General features: G+C 45.5%; 1 protein-coding gene and 1 long non-coding RNA gene across 3 annotated transcripts in view; one reads left to right on the top strand and one right to left on the bottom strand.

The window, feature by feature from the left end:
- Positions 1–19724, bottom strand: part of SEZ6L (seizure related 6 homolog like) — a 189378-nt gene that overhangs the window by 146489 nt on the left and 23165 nt on the right. The window lies entirely within an intron of this gene.
- Positions 9658–18009, top strand: LOC145526676 (uncharacterized). Its single transcript, XR_014069066.1, has 3 exons — positions 9658–11363; positions 16523–16725; positions 17148–18009. It is a non-coding gene; the product is annotated as an uncharacterized LOC145526676 (long non-coding RNA).

Consider the following 19724-nt stretch of genomic DNA (forward strand, 5'->3'; position numbering starts at 1 on the left):
GAAATTTCCATCACAACAGTACAGATCCTGTTGGCCTCTGTGGCTCTCTTCTCCAAGAAATGGAGAAAGAAAAGTGAAAGTGTTAGTCGCTCAGTCGTGTCCGACTTTTTGCAACCTCATGGACTGAAGCCCGCCAGGCTCCGCTGTCCATGGGATTCTCCAGGCAAGAATACTGAGTAAGTTGCCATTCCCTTCTCCAGGGGGTCTTCCGGACCTAGAGATGGAACTTGGGTCTCCTGCATTGCAGGCAGATTCTTTATCATCTGAGCCACCAAGAAAGTCTACAAATGGAGAAACTCGGGCAAATCTATGGGGGGAGACCAGACCTTGGGGGATAATAAAGCTTAAGGGCAGGATTCATAAGGTCGGATGCCTATGAAAACTGAAAGAAACTGCAAATGAGTGGACAGCTGGGACCGTGGCATCTTACGGGACAAGCCATGCCAAATTAAGGGGCATAATCAGCTATTCACAGTTTGGTAATGTGGGCCCTGGGTTGTCAAATCTTCTGATGTCTCTAGGGATCCCTGAACTTGGGATCTTTCCTATAAATGTCTTCCTTGTTAAATGTCGGACTAATTCATTGAAAATGTAAAATATTTCCAGGCTAAAGCTAAAAATGCGTGTGGGTTGGTTTTGGCTTGTAGATTGTCTCCTGATTAGACGCTTGGAAAAAAGTCCAACTCCCTTTGCCTCCCCAGTAGTCCTTCGGATTGGAGTCAGAAAACCACGGTGAGAAAGGGGGTGGGGAGAGAGGAAATGTGGGTGAGGGTGCTGGGCTGGGGTACGAGGGTGCGGGCACCCACTCTCCCAGGCAAGACACAAAAGAAACCGCCTCCGGCCGGAAGCTGACTAGTCCATCACGGCGTGTCACTGACATCGGAATTACATTAAATTACCACCACACGAGTGCTTTCCGCTGTTGTTGTTTGTGTTCCAAAATGGCCCAATGAATTCTAAAAGGAGCACTATGTTCTCTTAAAGGAAAAAAAAACACCCTAATGTTCTGTCCTTGATCAGAACCCACTCAGGAAAATGAGTGTGAATGAGAGCCTTCCCTCCTCCTCACTGGGGGAGAGAGGGAAACAGCGAGAATCGACTAAGGCTTTCGATTAGTTCAAGGAAAAGTTTTTTTTTTCTTTATTATTGCATTGTCTTTCCACCAAGAGAAAGTGACCTGATAGATCTCAGAGGAGAACTGATGGAAAGAAGCAGTCTGTGCATTGGGGCGGAGGGTGGGGTAAGTGCGGTTTGTTGCTTGAGTAGCTATGTCGTGTCTGACTCCTTGAGACCCCAGGGACTGTAGCCCACCAGACTCCCCTGCCCATGGGATTTTCTAGGCAAGCATACTGGAGTGGGTTGCTGTTTCCTTCTCCAGGGGATCTTCCTGAGCCAGGGATTAAACCTGCATCTCCTGCATTAGCAGGTGGATTCTTTACCACTGAGCCACTAGGGAGACACAGGGAAAGGGTAATGGTTTATATTTACTGAGAAACTTTCCAGATGGTGGGACTGGGTTATACTCCCACCTCAGTTCACAAATGAATGATACCTTTTGCTAAATAGCTATTTAGTACCTGCAGCTTCACAGGACATGTCTTTCCACTGACTGATCTTCCCTTCCTTCTTCCCTTCCTTCCTGCTCCTCTTTCTCCATCCACACCTTTATTCAGTAAACATTTTCTGAGCATTCTCTCCCTCTCCAGCACTGTGCTAGGCAGAATGGATAAGATGCATCAGATCCAGTCACATCCGCTGCGTAGTTAGCAGCTTATGGAGCCAAGGCGCATCAACACATCATTTGTTCCCCAACACACGCTGTAGACTGGAGACACATCAATATCCACTTACATGACAGATCGCTGGCCATGGGCACTACTTTCTGCAAAAATCCCCTGGTCAATAACCTCTTAAGTGACATGAGTCCATCTCAATGAGCTCAGATAAAAAAATAAAGTTAAAAAATTTGGGCAACTTGCTTTAATGTTCTACGAGACGGGCATTGACCAAGGTCATGGATACCTGCCACTCTTAGTCTCTGTCCTCTCAGGCCTCTCAAAGTGTTGAACATCTTGCAAAAAAGTAAGTGGTCTTAGATCATACTGTAAGAAGAGTATGGTGGAAAACATTGGGTTTTCACTAAAACTCACTTCCTGTTTCTCCTGGGCACAGAGCTAGATCCCACATACCAGCCTCCTTTATAGTTAGTACTTACTGAGCCCTCTCTGCTTGTGTCACTCCAGACCCAAGCCATTAAAAGCCCCTGTGTCACCCTTCAAGAACCCATCAAAGAACTCAAGACCCAAGGTTCTTGGCCAGACCCTCAAGAGAGAAGGAATTTACATGCCTGAATGTCCAAGATGAATGTTGCCTATTAACTTGGAATGTCCTCAGTAGTTCTAAGCCTGTCATTTTGGGGTTTATTTGTTAAAGCATCTTGCATTGCTTACTCTAATTAGTGCATCAGCTCTTTCACCAAATGAAGAACTGATCACCTGTTGCAAGACTGGATTAAAATCTGGCCAATGGGATGGATAGGGAAGAGGTGTGTGGGTCTCCTCTGTGGTTGCAAGCTATGTGATTTTTTCTTTTTACCTTATGACTCTACTTCAGGGCCTCAACCATGGATCTAGAAGTGTGACTTCTCTACCTGGAGCATCATCTGGGGCAGTTCATAGACAAGGCAATTCAAACTGAGGCAATGACTGGGTCAACTGAAGAAGTAAACATCTCAGGTCCCATCCTCCCAACACACATGACCCATAGCAATTTCAGTTACCTGGGCCATTTCCACACTAGTAGATGTTTAACCTGGGCTTCAGGTAATATTGATTATAGCAAGGTATGCCCAGGCATGCTTTCAGAAACCTACTCAGTCCTGTCCTGGGTCAGGCTAGAGCTCAGTTTACCCAAACTTCCAGTCCGTGTGATTTTATCTGGTTTTATCACTCATCTTGAAATAGAGGCAAAAATAACCAGTTTCTAAGATTGTAGATCACACACACACACAGCTACTATGGCTGGTATACTGTACCCTTCCTTATATCAGATCCCAAGAATGACTCTTCAGAGATCAAAGACTAGAACCTTTACAAAATGTTATAATATTATGATGATGGTTATGATGCTGGGTAACTGACCCTCCCTCAGATAACAGCTATAAATGCTAGAGCCATTGGAAGGTAAACAAAAGTAGGCAGACTTGTAAGAGAGTCAAAACGTAAAAGAAGTAAAATAAACAACATGGGTTCAATTGTTTGTTTTTGTGGCTTTTAGCTTTAGAGCAGGCTGAAGACAGTGCTGCTGGGGAAAGCCAAAACTCCAGGAAAAACTTATGGCCTAAGGAGGAACAGAGGAAGGAAAAACAAAGAGGAGAAAACCAAACAAATAAAAATATACCAAGAGAGAAGATTCAAATTCACCTGCATCAACACATACCTTAAATGTTAATATGGGGGCTTCCCTGGTGGCCCGGTGGCTAAGACACCGCGCTTCCAATGCAGGGGACCAGGTTCACTCCCTGGTCAGGGAACTAGGTCTCACACACTACAGCTAAGAGTTTGCATGCCACAACTAAAGACCAAAGATAGCATGTGTTGCAGCTAAGACTTGGCACAGCCAAATTGGACACGACTGAGCGTCTGAGTACAACAATATGAGGATAGGTGCTGTGTACTGTGGGCCTACTATGTGCCTGATAACTGCCCTGCACTATTTAATCTGGTCCTAACAACAACTTTGTGAGAGAAATATTCAGCTTCATAGTGATGAAGAAATCAAGGGTCAGGGAGATTAAATGTACCGCCTAAGGTGCTGACATTAATAATTGATAGAACCAAGACTTTAGATTTGACCACACAGCTTATGAGAATACTATAGCACTCTGCCCCTAGGGTGGTTATCAGTACTGTGGTGTCGGAGCAAGAAAACGGAGAACTGCGTTGCCTCTTCACTCTCACGATCTCATGACAATTACAATGGGTTTAAGTGATGTGAAAAAACAACAGGAAAAGAGTAGCAGAACAGAAAATGCCTTTCCCAGCGTCTGCCTTTAGTGAGTGACCTCATATGCCAACCCCTCGTGGAGCTGATATTAGAGCTTATGCTTTTTGCTTTAAACAAAATTTTAGATGCATTAAGAAGGAAATAAGGGTTGTCAGGGTTCAAGAGACACTGGATTCATTCCATAGATATCTTTTAGGAATAGGTAGTCCCCGGAGTCTTCAAAATAAATTACTGTGACTTCACCAGGCATAGGAGATTAGCTCTAAACCCAGTGTTTCTGTGCCATTTTCAATTTTCTATTCACAATGAGATGGCTCAGTTTCTCTGGGTTCTTTTACCTTTCTCTGAGAGTTTAGCTTAAAATAAGTTTCTCTAGGTTATGTGACAGCACCTCAGATGGGTGCTGCTTCCTACTTCCTGGAATATTTGATTATCCTCATTCACCATCAAAACAACACAATGTGGATGGCTGGACCACCTCGCTGTCTTGACACAGACAGTGTTCAATCTGTCCTTCCTGAGCTTTTGAATTTTTGGATGTTATTGGTGGATGCTTAGTGTTAGTCCGATGGCAGAAGTTTTGAATCTTGACTCTTCATCCTTTTAGCTGTCTAATCTTGGACAAGTCACTTTACCTCTTTGGGTTTTTGGTTTGTTTTTTTTCCACTCATTTTCACAGTGGAGACAATAAGAGTGTAGGAGACATAAGAGATTCAGTTTTGATCCCTGGGTCAGGAAGATCCCCTGGAGAAGGAAATGGCAACCCACTCCAGTATTCTTGCCTGGAGAATCCCATGGACAGAGGAGCCTGGTGGGCTACAGTCAGTCCATGGGGTCTCAAAGAGTTGGACATGACTGAAGTGACTCAGCACACACAGATGATAATAACAGTACCTGCTGCATCTGACCTTTGGGAGGTTAGGTGAGATAATGTATGTAAAAGACATGGAGCGGCTGGCATATAGGACACACTTAATTAAAAGTCCAAGAAATTATATGCTAGGCAGAACTCTTGGCCCGTTGAGAAGAGAGCTAGTATCTCTGTCCTGGGGTAGAAAGGAGAATTGAGAGAAAAGGACACAGTTCTGTAAATGTTCTCAGGGGAGGGACAATTTGGTTGAGTTCTGAAAGGTGAAGAGTAGTTTTCTAAGTGGGTAGAGTGGAATAATTATTCCAGATAGTAGTAACAGCATTTTCAAAGGTTTGTGTGGTAGGGTATTGGCTGGAGTGGTGGGAATAAAGCTGGAAACTTAGGCCGTGATGAGGCTGTGAGGGGTCCTGTTTGTGCAGTGAAGGATCTGAGCACTCACTTTACAGGAGAGGCTGCCAATGTGCCAAAGGTAGAGAGTGACGCTTCACGGGCTCTAAGGGGGGAAATCACTCCAGCAGGAGGGTGGAACATGCAGTCCAGAGGCATGAAGTGGAGGCTGAAAGAAGTCTGAATTGTCTGCCGTGGGACCTATGAGAGAGGATGGTGACCTGAACTGAGTAGTGGCCGTGAGGGTGGACAAGAAAGGGTGGAGTCTCCAATCGCTTCAGAGATGACGAACCAGATACCCAAAAATGCTTGAAAAGAAATTAAGGCTTGGTTCACTTGAAGAGGAAGAGATTCTGCTAAATTGATTTTTGAAAGGACTCTCAGGAGAATTAAAATTAATTCAAGAAGAAAGCAATTTGGTTCAAGCCATGGTTCTTAAACGCCAACGTGATTGGTTTGGAGGAGCTGTTAAAATACTAATTCCGGGTCCCCTCCCCCAAAGGTTCTGGTGCAGAGAGGCTAGGGTGGGGAGCCAGAAACCACATTTTTAGTAGGTGCCCAGGGGATTCTGACGGCAGGGAAGCCAAAACTCCCACATTGAGAAACAGGGGTTTAGCGAAAGAAGAGTAATAGGCAGGATGCTCTTAGAAAGTCATGCAAAGGACTTCCCTGGTGGTCCAGTAGCTAAGATGCTGAGCTCGCAATGCAGGGGGCCCAAGTTCGATCCCTGGTCAGGGAACTAGATCCCACATGCTGTAACTAAGAGTTCACACGCTAAAGATCCAGCATACAGCAACAAAGATCAAAGATCCCACATGTCTGCTACTCAGACCCAGCACAGCCAGACAAAAACATAAATAAATTTTTTTAAAAAGCCATGCAAGACTAAATTGAAGCAAGGGCTTTGTGGGATAAGCAATCAGGGAACACTTGAGGAAGAAAGCCCCCTGTGAGTTGAATCTTAAAGGGGGAGATGAGCCGTGGGGAACACATCCAGGTAAGGAATTCGGCACAGTTAATTATTGGTGCCTAGTTACCAGCAATGAAAAGACCATCCTGGCAGATGGTAATTCATTGAAGACAACCCCGAAGGGCAAAAAGAAATCAGACTGGAAGGCACCTTGACTGGCGGGTAAGCAGTGGTGGTGGTTGACTGGAGGTGCCAGCGACAGCCATATATTCTTGAACAAGGAGAGGCAGTGAAATCCACCAAATAAATGGATCTCCACCTCTCTTAAGATCTGAGACTGAGATGTCTCTGCCAATTCTTTCAATGGGAGGGAAAATGAGGAGGAGGCAGACGAGGGCAAGAGGGAGTCAGGGCTGGTGGTTCAGAGGCCTCTTGGTTACGGGATGAGTCTGTTCGCACGGCAAGCCCAGTGGGTTGCTGGCTGCCACAAGCCACACTGGTGTGAAGTGGCATCTTTCATCAGAAAGAGAGAGAGAAAGGGCGTGAGCTGGGTGGGAGCAGGACACAGAACCATGACATGGATTTCTGTGAAGTTTCTTAAGGAAGCTATTAGAAGGTCCAGGACTTCCCTGGTGGTCCAGTGGTTAAGAATCTGTCTTAACCACAGTGCAGGGGATGCTCATTACAGCATATGTGCTTCTGTCTCTGGCAAACTCGATGAGCTTCAACCTGCCTGGAGCCTTCTCATATACTGTTCCCTCCAGAAGAACACTCTTCTATGCTCCACCTAGTAAACAGCTTCATATCCTTCCACTCTCAGTAGAAAGATACTTCCTCAAGGAAGCCTTTCCAGCCCCCAGACTGGACTAGGTGCCTGTTTTAGACGCCCTCCAAGCAATAGACCCAGGTGGTTAAGAACCTGGGCTCTGGAACCAGATTGCCCAGATGGCACCACTTAGCAGCTGTGTGACCTTGAGAAAATGCCTGAACCCCCCAGAGCCTGAGTTTCCTCATCTATACATTGAAGACAATATTAATAGCGTATACTTCGTAACCAGTGTGATTGTTACTGAGTTAGTGCGTATAATGGGCTAAAAGCAGTGACTGTCGTTTAGTCGCTCAGTCATGTCTCTTTTGTGACCTCGTGGACTGTAGCCCGCCAGGCTCCTCTGTCCATGGGATTTTCCAGGCAAGAACATTGGGGTGGGTAGCCACTTCCTTCTCCATGAGATCTTCCCCACCCAGGGATCGAATGTGTCTCCTGCATTGGCAGGAGGATTCTTTACCACTGAGCCACAGTGACTAGCACGTAGCAAACGCTGCACTGGTGGCACAGCTATTGAGAGCCCTCTGTACTGTTTTTTTTTCCCCCTAAGCAGTTTGTTCTTGTCACAGTGGTAGTGATGATTACGTGTATGATCATCTGTATCACGGCTGACTTCCCATGTAGATTAAAGACCCTAAGAGGGATCATGTCTGTATTGTGTCCTGCTGTGACCCCAGTTCGGCCATATAGCTGATACTAATATGTGTTGGGTGAGCATATCTAATCAAACCACCTTGAGATCTAGGGATGGGAAGTACTTCCCCAAGGCTGCAGAGGGCATGGGTGCTAGCATTACAGAGGGGGTTCTAGAATTAAGGTGCCTTAAAATTCAAAACCCTTGGGAAAGTACTTGGGAAATTTTTAGAGTGCTCCACTCAAATTCTGGCATTAACATCCTTCTTGCCTCATAGTCACAATGACCTCCTTGTCAAGAATGAGAAAGAGAAGTTGAAATATTTAATGTTCTCTCTCTCTTTCTAAGTCTGTTCCCCCTCAGCTCCTGGGATGTCCATCATGCAGAGAGCCCACCTGGCCTCAACTGGAGGCAGGGCAGGCAGGAGGCTGTGATGGTTTATGTCTTTAGTTAAACATACCAGGTTCCATGGGCTTCCCTGATAGCTCAGTTGGTAAAAAATCTGCCTGCAATGTGGGAAACCTGGGTTCGATCCCTGGGTTGGGAAGATCCCCTGGAGAAGGGAACGGCTACCCACTCCAGTATTCGGGCCTGGAGAATTCCATGGACTGTGTATAGTCCATGGGGTTGCAAAGAGTCGGACACACCTGAGCGACTTTCACTTTCATCAGTTCCAGTGCTGGCTAGCTGTGGCAGCCTGGTTGGATCCTCATACCTCCTGGACCTCAGTCACCACATCATAGTGTGGAGGTGATACAGTGTAAACATCCTTGAGTTTGTTGAGAGGTTTAGATGATAAAATGCTGCCTGGCACATAGTATGTGCTTAGTAAGTGTTCCTGTGGTTATGATTAATTCATCCTTATTTTATACCAGGAAACTAATCCCGGGGAGGGAAAGGGTGTGATGAAGAACAAAAATGAGTGGTTTGATGCAACCATTAAAGAGGCCTGTACCAAGCCTTCTGCTTGCTCACTGCTTGTCAAGGAGGTGAGCAAGAAGGAGGTGAGCAAGAAGGAGGTGAGCAAGAAGCAGCCCTCACCTCAGGGGGCTTAGAAACTCCTAGGAGAGAGAGAGAGGCTAACAGTCACAACAGGTGCCATCCACAAAGGGACATATCTGGGACTAAGGGAGCACAAAGGTTGCACCTAAGTGAATCTGGAGGGTTCCGGGGAAGGATACACGGAGGTTTAAGGACAGGCCACCCAGGTGAAGGTGACAGATGAGAGAGGGCATTCTAGGAGAAGACAGAAAGCAAAGCAGTGGCTGTCAGCTTGGTTTATTCCTCAACAAACGTCTGTGGGACATGCTTTTGTATGCAGTGCTCTAGGTCCTACAGAGATAATCTAGACACTGACACCTTGACTGTTCATAAACCGATCACAAGGGCAGAGGCTCTGAGCTGCAGGCAGGATTCACAGGCTGCTTCTCACCAGGGCAGCTCTAGGAATTGCTCCATTAGGGAGAGCTGCAGTGATAGCCTGTCCTTAGCTGTTTGATTACAAAAACTAAAGTATATCAAGAAACTTTCCATATGTGAAACAGATCGCCAGTCCAGGTTGGATGCATGAGACAGGGTGCTCAGGGCTGGTGCACTGGAATGACCCGGAGGGATGGGATGGGGAGGGAAGTGGGAAGGGGGTTCAGGATGGGGGACACATGTACACCCATGGCTGATTCATGTCAATGTATGGCAAACCACTACAATATTGTAAAGTAATTAGCCTCCAATTAAAATAAATATAATAATTTTAAAAAAAGAAACGATGAAAAATTTAACCATTAAATAGTGCTGTATAACAATTAAGGAAAATTATTGCAGCCCACGTAAGTTTTGAATTATTTCTATTAAACACTAGTTCATGATGATTAATGATTCCTCACATGCAAACTTGATCACACAGTGCATAGGGTGAGTATTCTAAATCACCCAGGGGCTGATTGTTCTCGCAAAGTTCCATCTACTTTTGTGTGATTGTGACTGAAGAACAGATCTGCCCTTCCGCCCACATCATCAGGAAACTCTCCTCTTCTGTGCCACTAACCTCATCAGAAAACAAAGGAAGACATACAGTTGATGAATTGTTTACTGGGAGAAGAATATCAGAGTTAACCCCTGTCACCTCCCTGTTCCTCTCACTCAGGATTCTGTGTCTGACAATGGCCTTGAGGAAGTGTTTTGGGGGCGGAGATGGGCAGGCCTTCTCATCCATCAATCTCACAGGTTAGGAACATTCCTGAGACAGCCCGTGACTCTCTCAGTGTCTATTAGAGAATGTGCTAGCCTGAATTTATGGAAAGCCACGAGGGCCTCTGTGCCTACCACACCTGTGGCAGAGGAAGTTGGGGGAAGGACATTTCCGTTTGCTTATTGGGTTCAGCAAACAATAGGTTCTGCTTTCACATGAATCAGAAATGTAACCACTTGTTTAAAGGGATCCATGAGGATAAGGACATAGATATAAGGGAGATAGAAAATGGACCCCTCAGGTGTGGAGACAAAGGACCCCTCCTAAACTCTTGGGGGGAATGTAAATTGGTACAGCCACTACGGAGAACAGGATGGAGGTTCCTCAAACTAAAAACAGAACTACCACATGATCCTGTGGAGTCCCGCTCCTGGGCACACATCCGGAGAAAACCGTGATCCAACAAGGAACATGCACTCCAATGTTCACAGCAGCAATATTCACGAGAGCCAAGACACAGAAGCAGCCTAAACGTCCACCAACAGACGAATGGATAAAGAAGATGTGGTCCATGTATATAATGGAGTATTACTCAGCCATATAAACACACATACATTCAAAGTTTTAATATCAGAGAAAGGAAAAGAGCTAAAGGAAAGTATGCCCATTAGGAGGAGGAGATGGTCTGAGGCAAGGAGAAGGAAGAAGAGGGATTCAGGAAGTCTGGGGAACCAGCAACATTTCAATCTCACCCCATCATTTACTATCAATGTGGTCTTGACTAAGGAACTTAACCACGGGGTCTCAGTTCCTCATCCATGACATGAAAATAACAGTAATAGCACCAAGTTCAGAGGGCCGTTTTGAGATTTGAAGGACTCCATCCAGATGAAGTGCATGGCCCAGGACGGGGCTCATAATAAGCATAGATTAAAGGTGGTGACAGTGACCTTCCTGGTGGTCTAGTGGTTAAGAGTCCGCCTGCCAATGCAAGTGATACAGGTTCAATCCCTGGTCCAGGAAGATGCCACCTGCCACAGGACAACCAAGCACTTTCACCACAACTACCGAAGCCCTCCCACCCTAGAGCTCATGCTCTGCAGCAAGAGAAGCCACTGCAATCAGAAGCCCACACACCACAACTAGTGAGTAGCCTCCTCCTCGCTGCAGCTAGAAAAAGCCTGCTAGCCACAACAAAGACCAGTGCAGCCAAAAATGAATAAATAAATAAATATTAAAAAATAATAAATGCGGTAATGCACAAAAACTGTCAGGCTCACAGGTTTGTAGGAAGTGCCCTGTAGACCCCAGCTGCCTTTCCTCCTCTTCAAGTGTTTATTTACATCTGAAGACCCACGGGAGCTGAAGCTACAACCACCTCCTTTCTTGCCCCATGGTAAGAAGACTCTACCCATTTGCTGAGTACAAATTAGCAGAAGGGGATTCACCAAGCTGCTAAAAAGCTGCCCTGCACCTTGGGCCCTGGATGTACCTCTCTTTGCTGAAGTTTGCCACATAAAGATGTCTTGGAAACATTCACAGGTAATGGGACTGCAGGTAAGAGTATCAATTAAATTAACCTTTGCCCAACAGCATCAGGTAGATGAAACAAGCCAAGGTAATTAAAGAGATTGCTGTTGCCTCTCTCTTAAGTTATCATTTTGTACAAAGTAGCTCCTAAGGTCGTCACACTGTGGATTTCCTCTTGGATGAATAGACACAAGTTAAATTAGTTCCCAGACATCCTCTTCCTCCCAGGTCTGGCTGTTTGGCAAAGAGTAGGTTTGAGATTAGCCCAAAGGGTGGACACCATGCACAGCCCCTGCTCTGCATCAGGCCCTTAGCAACTTGACACCTGGGAATGCTTCTCCATCTCCTTTTTTTTTTTTTTTTAAATCACAGGCTCTAACACAGTGATGGAGAAGGCAATGGCAACCCACTCCAGTACTCTTTGCCTGGAAAATCCCATGGACGGAGGAGCCTGGTAGGCTACAGTCCATGGGGTCGCGAAGAGTAGGACATGACTGAGCGACTTCACTTTCACTTTTCACTTTCATGTATTGGAGAAGGAAATGGCAACCCACTCCAGTGTTCTTGCCTGGAGAATCCCAGGGACGGGGGAGCCTGGTGGGCTGCCGTCTATGGGGTTGCACAGAGTTGGACACGACTGAAGCGACTTAGCAGCAGCAGCAGCAGCAACACAGTGATGATGCAAAAGGTTGGTCAGAGAATGACAAAGGACTGGTTTTCTCCATCACTAATTTGCAAGTGACTTGCTCCAGTTTTTTCCATTCTCTAGGAATGCATTTTTTTTTTTCATTTACCAATGAGCAGACAACTCTGATTTTAAGGACCTGTCCAGAGCTGATAATCTCTAAATGTCTTCAGTAGTCTAGGCTTGCTATGAAATTTCCAATGACTCTCTGATCACCCCCATTGTCTTTCCAAATTGTTGAGCATAACTCTCCTAGAACTTGGCTGAGATGGCTGGTTTCCCTCATTAGATTTTTCCCTCCTCTTTTGTTTAATTATAAAAATCGCCACATTTTAGCTGGAGACACAGCCATCTAGGATATACTAATGTTCTCAACCTATCTTGTAGTTGGGCATAGCCATGGGGCCACATTATGGCCAACAGGAAGTGAGAGGTATGACTCCCACCGAAAACCCTCAGAAATAAGTGTCCACCACTCCCTACTGACCCTTTCCCATTGGCTGGAAGGTGGGTATAAGGACATGAGCTAGGATGACTGTCTTTGATGATGTGAAGGAAGGTCCTTGTTGAGGATGCTCTGCACCCTTTGAGTGGGAAGGAGCCTGGGGTCCCTGGGGATTCCAGATCTGTCTTGTTAGTTCTGGACCATCTGTATTGATTGAGAAACCAGCCTCTGTCTCAGCTAATCAATCCACAAGTGTATTTTGATCTCTCTGGCATAAGAGTTGACCCAATATTATTAATAACTTAGCCTGTAGAGGTGAGTCTTGCTTTACCCAGTAATAAGATTTTGGAAAATGTATGAGTAAATTGGAATTATTGCACAATAATTCTCCATGTGCCTGGAGAAGCTGTATGTTGGGGCAGTTAAGAGTAGGATTTTGGAGCCAGGTTTAACTCTATTGCTATCTGGTGGTCTTGGACAAGTTACTTAGCATCCCTATGCCTCCCTCTGTTTTTTTTTTTTTTTTCCATTTACAAAATGAAGGTGATTGTATTCATCTCACAGGTTTCTTGTGAAGATTAATTGAGATGCTGATTATAAAGTCCTTAGCATGGGAACTCATATTGCAGAGAAGCACTCCGTAAATAATATTCTATTGAATTATCTGGGAAGTGAAAAAAACAAATGTCCCAGAATCCACCAGCACAGATTCCAGTTCCACTGGTCTCGAGTGGGGTCTTGGTAACTATGCATTTTAAAGCTTTTCCAGGGACCTCCCTGGCAGTCCAGTGGTTGGACCCCTGCACTGGTCAGGGAACTAGGATTCAGCAAGCCACATGGTATGTCCAAAAAAGTGAAATAAAGCTTTCCAGTTTTTTGAGTAGTTGGGAACCACTGAATTAAAGGAATCTAAAGGGAGAACTTTCTAGAAATCAATTCCTGATTTGTGCTTTCTCTTTGGAAGGAAAGCTATGACAAACCTAGACAGCGTATTAAAAAGCAGAGACATCACTTTGCCAACAAAGGTCCATATAGTCAAAGCTATGGTTTTTCCAGAAGTCATGTATGGATGTGAGAGTTGGACCACAAAGAAGTTTGAGTGCCAAAGAACTGATGCTTTTAAATTGAGCTGGAGAAGACCTTGAGAGTCCCTTGGACTGCAAGGAGATCAAGCCAGTCAATCCTAAAGGAAGTCAACCCTGAATATTCACTGGAAGGACTGATACTGGAGCTGAAGCTCCAATACTTTGGCCACCTGATGGGAAGAGCTGACTCACTGGAACAGACCCTGATGCTGGGGAAGATTGAGGGGAGGGAGAAAAGGGGTGACAGAGATAGTGAAGGGCAGGGAAGCCTGGCACACTGCAGTCTGTGGGGACGCAAAGTGTCTGAGATGACTTAGCAACTGGACAGCAACAACGAGGGAGAGGGCTTTCTATAAATCCCTTCCTGAGCTGCCCGTCATGCAGATACAGCCCCAGCTTCAGGGTGAGTTGTCCTTGCAGCCCCTTTCTGTTTCTATTGTGTTTTCTCCCCCATCATCTCTGTAGACACGTGTGTTCCTGCCATCACAGTCCACAGCATAAGCTTCCAGAGGAATCCCTGAGTCTAAGGTGCAGTCTTGGCCTGATTCCAGTGATAACTAATATCTGCATAGCTTATGGGCTTTCTGGAGTACTTTCATATATATCATCCCACTAGATCTTGGCCACAGCCCTGTAAAGCATTTAAAACTGTTTTTTACCATCATCACCACCCTCACCTCTATTTTAAAGATGAGAAAACTGCGGAGGTTCAGAGCGGTTAAATAATTTCTCCAATGGGAGCCCAGATTTGAACTAAGTTCTATCTGATTTCAAAGCGCGTGATTCACTCCTGAACCCCTCTGCTTCTCTCTAATATTGCATTGTGATTACTGAATGAGTCATTTCTTCATTTCTTCAATACACGTTTGTAGTCTCAAAGACCAAAGAGATGGATAATTCCAGAAGCTGATGAAACCCTGGGTAGACCAGCAGTTTCTCCCTATTTGCTCAAATCCAGCTGTGAGTTTGGTGAAAGCGTTCAAGGAGATCCGATGCCACTAAAGCCCTCAGGAGAATCCACAGGGGGACACCGGGCCATGCCAGAGTTGCCCAGGAATTCCATGCGAGGAAAGAAAGACTGCACAGATGGCCTTTTTATCCTTTTCTCCAAATCCATCCCTTATCGGATGAAGCCATTCTCTTTGGCCAGAGCAGCTTGAAAGGCGCTGTGAGGCCACTCCCATGTCTAACTTCCCCCAAGCCAACTGCAGCTCAAAAACATCAAGGTGAAAAGCTCCTGTCACCCAGAAAGCCTGTGTTCCATTTGCCAAAAAAAAAAAGAAAAAGTTTCTCTTACATATTATATAACTCCAGGGAGGCAGTTGCTTAGCAACCAAGCCCAGTTGGCTGGGCTGGGAGGAGTTATTAACTCTTCCTGCAGTCAGTCGACATTGTTGAGTCTTCCTGGAAAGCCACCAGCTACCCTATTTTCATAACAGAAAGCTCATGACATTCAGCTGTCCCTACACCAGCACCCCTTCTGGCTTCCTTTTCACCAGAATCACATAAGTGACAGCGTGCAGCTCACCTAGCAAGAGCAGCCTCAGGCTTTCCCCAGCCATGGAGAGGATCTGTTGAGAATCCATTTGGTCATTTGAGTTACATGAAATGAAACACCCAGCAAGCCATAGAAGTTAAATGCCCACATTGCCGTATTGACATGTATAATTACATTTTCAACAGGAATTTATAGAGCACCTATGATGTGCCAGACCCAGCATTAGGTACTGGGGATCAGCAGTAAAAAAGATTGTCAATGCTCCAGCCTGATGAACCTACATTCTAGTTGGGGACATAGATGTTACCTATGAAAAGAGAGAAATAAACAGGCTAATTCTCTAGCTAAACTGTAAGTGATAAGCCTCACAGTTGTTCAGAGTATTTGAACTGACTAATAGAACAACATTTGGATACAGTGTATAAGCATAACATGTGCAAAGCGAAAGTCATTCAGTCGTGTCCGACTCTTTGCCACTCCATGGACTATTCAGTCCATGGAATCCTCCAGGCCAGAATACTGGAGTGGGTAGCCTTTCCCTTCTCCAGGGGATCTTCCCAATCCAGGGATCAAACCCAGGTCTCCTGAAATGCAGGCAGATTTTTTACCAGCTGAGCCACAAGGGAAGCCCAAGAATACTGGAGTGGGTAGCCTATCCCTTCTCCAGCGGATCTCCCCAACCCAGGAATTGAACTGCAGTCTCTTGCATTGCAGATGGATTTTTTACCAGATGAGCTATCAGGGAAGCCCAATATGTGCAAACCGTGATACATTTGACTGGTAATAAAGACTAAGTCCTATGTAGTATATGGAACTTTTGCCAAGTAAATAGAATCAAACACGAAAAATGTATGAGTGTTTCAAAAAAGGATGGTCCCAAAAGGCTAAAGACATAGTATAGCTATCTTTGTATCATATTTATTAAAGGATTTTCTCTAGTGTTTAAAAGAAAAACCAGCTAATTCTGTTTATCTTAAGTGCTTTGAAGGAAATAAAATAGGAGGTTGTAACAGAAAGAGCCTGGTGCCTGTGTAGGAGGGGGTGTATCTATATCTACAGATATCTGTATGCCCCCACATAAATTTATCCATCGATAAGATGTGTCCACATGCTGGACACACCGGGTTGCTGCTGACAGATATCTTCCACTCAATGGCAGCATTGCAAGAGCCCTAGAGCTGATGTTATTCAATCTCCAAAGTCTTTCCCATCCCTGTAAATGGTACTCCTGGATCCAGCCAGTCACTCAGGCAGTAACCTGGGTGGGGCGGGGGGGGCACCCTTGATTCTGTTTTCTCCCTTTCCCCCACATTTTATCCACCAACAAATGTATTGACTTTGATTTCCAAACAGATCTTCAATGGGCCCCTTCTCTCCATCTCCACAGTTTCCATGCAAGTGCAAGCTGTCTCTCTGCTCCTGACTCTTAACAGCTTCCCCATGGGTCTCCTCTTACAGTTTCCTCTCCACAGAGCAGCCAAAGTGAGACTTCAACAGACTCCACCACCCTCTCCTCTGCTGGACACCTCTCAGCGGCTTGTTCTCAGTCTGCCTGCAAGGGCCTGGTGTGTGCCAGAGCCTGGCTGTTTCCCTTGACCTGATTCTGACCACTCCCGCCCTCGCTTACCAGCCATGATGGCCTTGGTTCTGACTCAAGCAGGGTAAGCTCATTCTTTCCTCAGGGCCTTTGCACATGCTGATGCCTTTGCTCCAGGCCTGCAAACCCTTACTGCTCCATCAGATCGTAGTTCAAAGGTTGCCTCCTCAGGGAGGCCCTCCCTGACCACCTGATCCCAGCACTCTGGTTGTTGCATTTGCAGCACTTTTACTCCTATTTGTAATTGTGTTGTAAGCAGCCTTTGGCAGGAAAGAGCTCTCTCCAGGGAGCCCCCTTTCATCCTCTCACTAGCCTTAGTCAAGTCACCCTCCTGCTCTGCCCATCTCAGGCCCTAGCACACCTTTCAAAGCTATTGACCACACAACACCTTGCCTAATCAGTTGGTCTTTTCGTAGATCAAAGAAGTAGAGACAAAGAATAAGTAACGAACATATGATCAGATCTATCCCCTTGCTTCCCTATCAGTGATCTTATGAACTAACTGTGAAGAAGATACACCCCGACGTTCATTGCAGCACTGTTTACAACAGCCAGGACATGGAAGCAACCTAAATGTCTATCAACAGAGGAATGGAGAGAGAAGATATGGTACCTGTATACACTGGAGTATTACTCAGCCATAGAAAGGAATGAAACTGGCTCATTTGTAGAGACGTGGATGGACCAAGAGTCTGTCATACAGTGAAGTAAGTCAGAAAAAAGTAAGACAACTATCATATATTAACACATATATGCAGAATCCAGAAAAAAAATGGTACAGATGAACCTATTTTCAGGGCAGGAATAGAGACAAAGATGTAGAGAATGGAAGTGTGAACTTGAGCTGCGGAAGCTGGGTTGAGATGAACTGGAAGGTTGAGATGTATACACCATCGTGTGTAAAACAGAGAGCTGGTAGGAAGCTGCTGTACAGCACAGGGAGCTCAGCTCCGTGCTCTGTGATGACCCAGAGGGGTGGGGTGGGGGTGGGGTGGGGAGGAGGCTCAAGAGGGAGGGGATAGAGGTATACGTGCGGCTGATCCACGTTGTGGTACAGCAGAAACTGACACAACACCGTAAAGGAGCGATACGCCTCCCCCCGCAAAAAAAAAAAAAAGAGATAACGTCTAAGGAAAAATCACAAGAAGACAAGAAGCCTGCAAACAGTGGGGAATAATGATGCCTCTGACCCCCCATCTCCACGACTAACTGAGATTACTTCCCTTTTTCTCTTAAAAAACTCACATGGCTGAGCAGACTCTTTGGAGGTAGGTTCTGGGGGACACTGAGTTCACCATCTCCCCAGATGGGCAGCATTCTGATTAAAAGCCATTTTCCTTTCTACCCACATGTCTGTCTGTCTTCTCTCTTTCTCTCTCTAGTACTGATTTTTGAGTGGTGAACAGTTGGACCTGATTCAGTGAAAGTGTGTTTCTGTATGGATAAGTATTTATGTTTAACTTGTTGGTTGTTGTTTTTGTTTGTTGGTTTTCTCCTCTTATAGACTGAGCTTCATGAAAGCAGAGACCACATCTATTTGTTTGCAATTATATCTCCAGCATCTGTCCTGGAGCCATGGCATATAGAGACACAGTTTAGATATTTCTATTTTCCAAATGAATGAACACAACATAATAAAATAGCTAGAACTTACTGAGAGTGTACTACTTCCCAAGAACAGTGCCAAACACTTAACACTTAACACAGTTAAATTAAATCGCATTTAATTTTCATGATAACCCAAAGAGATAGGTGTTACTATCCCCATTTTACTCATTTATCAATTTTTAAATTAATTTTTCACATTTAAAAAATATTTGTAAAATCTTTACTGAATTTGTTATAACACTGCTTCTGTTTTTTTCATTCCTGTTTCTTTTTTTTGGCCACAAGACATGTGGAATCTTAGCTCCCTGACCAGGGATCAAACCCACACCCCCCTGCATTGGAAGGCAGAGTCTCAACCACTGGACCACCAGGGGAGTCCCTGCTATCCTCATTTTAGAAATGAGTCAACTAAGGTTCAGAGACAGGAGCCGATTAGACCAAGGTCACGCAGCCAGGCAGTAGCTAGGATGAAAACAGAACAAAGCTTACTTTGACTCCCAAAGCTGGGCTTCTCAATCACTGTAGAATTCTTAGTACCTGGAGAAGTTTTATGACACTTTTTTTTAACCCCCCCCCCCCCCCCCGATTTACTGTATGAGGAATATTTCACCCAAAGGCAGCAGGCTTATCAAAGGCAGCTTGAGAGTCTGAGACGGCATTGCAGGTAGCTCGGTCAGGCCAGTCTTGCAGAGTCAGGCAGAGTCCAGTTATCCGGACAACCAGAGCAGAGCAAAGGACGAACCAAAATAACTCCCCACACGGAGTCATTCCCAACTGTGCCTGCGAGGCTCTGCAGGACATCTGAGACGCTCTGTAGCACAGGGCATCTCCCCACTGCTTTATGCCCAGCACAGATCTGGATTATTAAAAAGAATGTGTCAGTGGAAGTAGCTGGAGCTCAACAATTCTGGAGATGGAGGGAACTTGGTTAGGATCAAAATAAGATGATGCAAACGGCTACCCCTTGTTGGGTGTTTGGAGCCCTCAGTCAGGATCCTTACATGCCTCTGGATCCACTCGAAGTCCTTCCAGGTAGGCACTCTTCCCGTCCCAATTTTACAGGCTAGAAGAGGAGAGAGACACTGGTCCACCCCAAGTTGTACGGCCTGTAAGTAGTGAATCTGGGGTTCCAACTGAGGTAGGTGAAGACCCAGAGTTCTCTTTCCTATGCCATCAGGAATACCACCATTCCGTGATCTCCCAGCCCCTTTCTAAGGACCTACTGCATTGCCCAATGGTTTATTCATATACAGATTCCTAAATATCATGAGATGGCCAGGAGGAAACTGTTATTGTGGGTCACAGACAGTTGATAGGCCATTCAAGCTTGCCAACTAGTGAGTGTAAGGTCAGGCTTTCTGAATTCCGGGGTGGGATTGGATAGTCACATACACATTTAATTCACACCACCTTTGCTTCAGGGTGTACTCAGTTCAGTTCAGTCGCTCAGTCATG

Source organism: Giraffa tippelskirchi, chromosome 11 (genome assembly GCF_054371585.1).
Source record: "Giraffa tippelskirchi isolate mGirTip1 chromosome 11, T2T-mGirTip1v1.2.pri, whole genome shotgun sequence".
In the NCBI taxonomy this organism is placed as follows: Eukaryota; Metazoa; Chordata; class Mammalia; order Artiodactyla; family Giraffidae; genus Giraffa; species Giraffa tippelskirchi.